Source organism: Penaeus japonicus, unplaced genomic scaffold, assembly GCF_977035675.1.
Source record: "Penaeus japonicus unplaced genomic scaffold, GWHDUDI00000001_assembly GWHDUDI00000037, whole genome shotgun sequence".
NCBI classification, from domain to species: Eukaryota; Metazoa; Arthropoda; class Malacostraca; order Decapoda; family Penaeidae; genus Penaeus; species Penaeus japonicus.
The window spans coordinates 20,259,052-20,265,151 of NW_028234439.1; positions in this window are offsets into that span (position 1 = coordinate 20,259,052).

Consider the following 6,100-nt stretch of genomic DNA (forward strand, 5'->3'; position numbering starts at 1 on the left):
TTTTGTGAGGTGTGAATTTGTGTGTTTACGTGTGTGTGAGTTTGTGATTGTGTGTGAGTGTGTGTGAATGAGAGTGCGTGTGTGATAGTGTGTAGGCGTGTGTCTGGGCGTTCGTGTTGTGTGTGTGTGTGAGTGAGTGTGTGATTGAGTATGAGTGTCTGTGAATGAGAGTGTGTGTGAGTGAATATGTGTATGTGCATGTGTGTGTGTGTTCGGGAGGTGTGATTTTGTGTAAGTTTGTCTGTGTGTGAAAGTGTGTGTGTGTGTGATTGAGTGTGAGTGTGTATGCATAAGAGTGTGTGTGTAAGTGAATAAGTGCATGTGTGTGTTTGAGTGTGTGAGTATGTGTGCATAATAGTGTGTGTGTGAGTGAATATGTGCATGCGTGTGTGTATGCTTTCCTGTGTGGATTCCTAAATATATATAGAGAGAGAGATAAAGAGAGAGAGAGGGATAGAGAGAGAGAGAGTGCGAGAGATAGATAGATAGATAGATAGATAGATAGAAAAAAAAATTGTGTTCGCGTGGATGTGTTTCTGTCCTTCAGAGTCCGGTATCATAGTCGTAGGGCAAACACAGTGACCCTCAAATAACAACTCGATCCGTGTTTCTTGTTTTCCAATATATAAGAGCATCGTTGAAAATGCTTTCCTTGGGGGACATGTTACCGGAGGAACAGTACGATCACTTTTCATTCGCTGTCGTAAACGTTCGTGCGTAATATTTTTTTTCCTGTTTGTTATATCATCTGTTCCAGAGTTATACTGTGTTTGAGAATTAAAATCATGAGAAATGATAATTAAGAAAATAGCTGACAGATGAGGAAGGAAAGAGATGGGTGGACACTAATATCCGTTGGCTATAACTCTCTCATATCTTGCTATGTTTTTCTTATGAATAGTCAAGATATTTACTTCTCTATTCAAATTCTAAACTTTCATTTAAATCATGAAGGTTTTCATTGTATAATTCATCGCTCTCCCTCCTCTTTTGAGCTTAAACCCCCCCCCCCCAAAAAAAAAAAAAAAAAAAACACATAGGAATCGCTTATCTAAGGCATTTTATTTGATCTATTTATCTATATCTTTAATGGCCTTATGAAAAAATGCGCTCTTTCTATCGGTGTATGATAAGGAAATTAATAACTTGAAGATATAAATAATTACGAAATATATATATACATTTTTTTTAAAGATTTGCGTCGCTAAACCCATTTATTCATATGATCGTTCCTTAAATCCAAACGGTAAAGACACCAACGTATTTAAGTCACAATTTCCCGTTCTTCCTTTTAGGCGAAATGTCCCATCCCAGATTAAAACACACACACACACACACACACACACACACACACACACACACACACACACACACACACATATATATATATATATATATATATATATATATATATATATATATATATATATATATATATATATATATACATACATATATATATACGTATATATCTTTATATATATATATATATATATATTTGATATATATATATATATATATTTATATATATATATATATATATATATATATATATATATATATATATAATATATATATATATATATATATTGAATGAGTAAACTTTAGTGAGACCTCCAAAAGAACTATCAAAAAGTTTCCCTCACCCAGACGTAACAACTCGATCTTGATGATATCATTATCAAGATGTATCGAAATTTTATAAAATGAAAGACGACTGTGAGGCTAACATTCTGATTACTGTCGTGTGGTCGTAGATTCCGTCGTGTTATTAGCCCTACGACGCGTTGGTATTGAAATGCCAAATTGCGAGCGCGTGACTTGCACTTTAACATCGGTGCTGTATCTTCACTCGCTGGTTTTCATTACCTTCCTCATTGTTAACATCTCGTTTATCTTTACCTTTTTTTTTTTTTTTTCTTTATACATATATGTATGCGTATATGTCCATATGTGTGTTTGTGTGTGTGTGTGTGTGTGTGTGATCATCAGCATCATCATCGTTGTCATCAAAATCATCATAACCATCATCATCACCATTACTATCACCATCATCACCACCATCATAATAATCATCGTCAGTGTTATTATCATTATCACTATCCTCTCTCTCTATACATATACAATATCTAAAACAATGGTGATTATAACAATAAAAAGGTAGAAGAGATCGCCAAAGGACAAAAAATCAGTACTGTTGGTCGAAAAATGCAAGTCATGCCCGCATCTGCTTTGACTGCAAACATACTTTAAAAATGTATTTATTTATGTTGATGATAAAGAAATCAGCGTAATCAAGAACCAAAATAATTGCATGCTTCTCTACATTATTATCTCCATTGCTCTTTAATGTTGCTGTTATAATATTGACATCATTATTATTAATGTTTTATTAATATTTCGTATACAGTGATCTCGCTACAAATGTTATTATCCCAACGCTGTTGATGTGTTACCATTTGCATTTCACTATTAATATATCATCATTATAATAATCACCATCCTTTTGACCAATTACCTAGATCAATGCTATCATTACTATCCTTGTTATCAACACCATCATCATTACTATCATCATCATTTTCATCAATACATTTGTGTGTGTGTGTGTGTGCGTGTGTGTTCGTGAGTGTGTGTGCATTACATTGAAGTTGAAATTACCCTTTTTTAAATAATCAAACGACATAAAACGAGAGACAAATGAGTGAGGGAGTAGCAGAATAAGCAAATATAAATTTCGCAATCCAACATTAGCAAGCTCAGTTGGCGCCACACTGTCTGTCTCTCCCGGCAGACAGCGTTTATCGTATATTCTCCTTCCCTCCTTCTATTTCTTTCTTCACTGTGGTTGCAGAGGGAGGGAGGGAGGGAGAGAGAGAGAGAGAGAGAGAGAGAGAGAGAGAGAGAGAGAGAGAGAGAGAGAGAGAGAGAGAGAGAGAGAGAGAGAGAGAGAGAGAGAGAGAGAGAGAGAGAGAGAGAGAGAGAGAGAGAGAGAGAGAGAGAGAGAGAGAGAGAGAGAGGGGGGGGGGGGGCGTCCAAGCGAATGAGAGATTTATTACACAGACAAGTTTATATATACGTAATACGAGTACATATATATAAATATGTGTATGCATATGTATGCACATGTATTTATAATGAAGAGAGAATGTAAGAGAATGCGAGACAATAAGGTAGAGAGAAATGGAAAAGGAGATAAGAGGGAAATATTTGTAAATTCATATGAGCAATAGCAAGAGAGAAATGGCGAGATGAAATAGGGTAAACGGTAGCGCAAGCGAGAGAGACAGCGAAATGGAACCAAAATCAGAAAGACAGAGGCAGAGCTTAAGAGCAAGACACAGATAATGATAACAAAAAAAAGAGAGATGGTGTAAAATACAAGTCACGCTCTCTTCTCATATCACTGCGAATATACTTCTAAAAAGCCTCTTATCATGCCAATAATTACAAAATTGCTGTCTCCCATCATCCAAGAGTTCACTTTGCAAAATTTTGTTGATATTTCATCATATCTAAATAAATTTATTGCTAAAACTATGAAGTCGACGGTTTGTGAAAATCAAGTCGACGAAAACACCAAGGGAGAGGCGCCATTTTGTTGCCTAGGAATTTGGTATAAATTTTCATAATAATCATTCCACCATCACTATCTCTATCATCATAATCACCATTACTACTATAATATCAGAAAAAGCTGTAATAGAATTATTTAAGGTGATGTTATTGATAATATCTTTACATACTTAATCATTATAAAGGACTGTTATATTTTTACTGTCGTCACCGTCATTGTCACTGGGTTATTATGACTGTCATTATCCTTCACCTTTTAACCAATTACCGAAAATAGGCATTGTGGGTTGAATCGGCTCCCCTTGATTGGTTGTTGGCATTATCGTATCATAATTAAGTTACAAGTTGCAATATCTCCCGGATAGCTCCCCCCTCCCTGGCCCACCCCCGCCCACCGCGACCCACCCCGCCCACCCCGACTCACCACACCCACCCCGACCCACCCCGCCCACCGCGACCCACCCCTGCTCCCCTGACTCACCCCACCCACCCCGACCCACCCCGCCCACCGCGACCCACCCCTGCCCACCCCGACTCACCCCACCCACCCCCGCCCACCCCCACCCACCCCGCCCACCCCCGCCCACCGCGACCCACCCCTGTCCACCCCGACTCACCCCACCCACCCCCGCCCACCCCCACCCACCCCCCGCCCACCGCGACCCACCCCCGCCCACCACGACCCACCCCCGCCCACCCCGACTCACCCCCGCAAACCCCCACCCACCCCCGCCCACCCCCACCCACCCCGCCCACCCCCATAAGAGTAAACTCCTCCAGTGACCTACGAAAAAAAAAAAAAAAAAAAAAAAAAAAAACCTTTCCCAGACGCAACAACTCGATCTAAATATTTCGGGCAAGGGCAGTCCTCGTCGTAGTCTTGGTGACACTGCTGTCTAGAAGCATCCATATTTTGTAAAATGAAAGACGACTGTAAGACTAACATTGTTATTAGTGCCAGGTGGTAGCAGTTAACATTGTTATCAGTGCCAGGTGGTAGCAGTTAACATTGTTATTAGTGCCAGGTGGTAGCAGTTAACATTGTTATTAGTGCCAGGTGGTAGCAGTTAACATTGTTATTAGTGCCAGGTGGTAGCAGTTAACATTGTTATTAGTGCCAGGTGGTAGCAGTTAACATTGTTATTAGTGCCAGGTGGTAGCAGTTAACATTGTTATTAGTGCCAGGTGGTAGCAGTTAACATTGTTATTAGTGCCAGGTGGTAGCAGTTAACATTGTTATTAGTGCCAGGTGGTGGCAGTTAACATTGTTATTAGTGCCAGGTGGTAGCAGTTAACATTGTTATTAGTGCCTGGTGGTAGCAGTTAACATTGTTATTAGTGCCAGGTGGTAGCAGTTAACATTGTTATTAGTGCCAGGTGGTAGCAGTTAACATTGTTATTAGTGCCAGGTGGTAGCAGTTAACATTGTTATTAGTGCCAGGTGGTAGCAGTTAACATTGTTATTAGTGCCAGGTGGTGGCAGTTAACATTGTTATTAGTGCCAGGTGGTGGCAGTTAACATTGTTATTAGTGCCAGGTGGTGGCAGTTAACATTGTTATTAGTGCCAGGTGGTGGCAGTTAACATTGTTATTAGTGCCAGGTGGTGGCAGTTAACATTGTTATTAGTGCCAGGTGGTGGCAGTTAACATTGTTATTAGTGCCAGGTGGTGGCAGTTAACATTGTTGTTAGTGCCAGGTGGTGGCAGTTAACATTGTTATTAGTGCCAGGTGGTAGCAGTTAACATTGTTATTAGTGCCAGGTGGTGGCAGTTAACATTGTTATTAGTGCCAGGTGGTGGCAGTTAACATTGTTGTTAGTGCCAGGTGGTGGCAGTTAACATTGTTATTAGTGCCAGGTGGTGGCAGTTAACATTGTTATTAGTGCCAGGTGGTGGCAGTTAACATTGTTATTAGTGCCAGGTGGTAGCAGTTAACATTGTTATTAGTGCCAGGTGGTGGCAGTTAACATTGTTATTAGTGCCAGGTGGTAGCAGTTAACATTGTTATTAGTGCCAGGTGGTAGCAGTTAACATTGTTATTAGTGCCAGGTGGTAGCAGTTAACATTGTTATTAGTGCCAGGTGGTAGCAGTTAACATTGTTATTAGTGCCAGTTGGTGGCAGTTAACATTGTTATTAGTGCCTGGTGGTAGCAGTTAACATTGCTATTAGTGCCAGGTGGTAGCAGTTAACATTGTTATTAGTGCCAGGTGGTAGCAGTTAACATTGTTATTAGTGCCAGGTGGTGGCAGTTAACATTGTTATTAGTGCCAGGTGGTGGCAGTTAACATTGTTATTAGTGCCAGGTGGTGGCAGTTAACATTGTTATTAGTGCCAGGTGGTGGCAGTTAACATTGTTATTAGTGCCAGGTGGTGGCAGTTAACATTGTTATTAGTGCCAGGTGGTGGCAGTTAGCGTCACATCATTGGCCCGACGACGGATTGAAAGGCCAACTTGCAAGCGTGACTTGCGCTCTAACATCGGTGTAGCTTCTTCGTTTAGTGGTTTTCATTACCATCGTCGT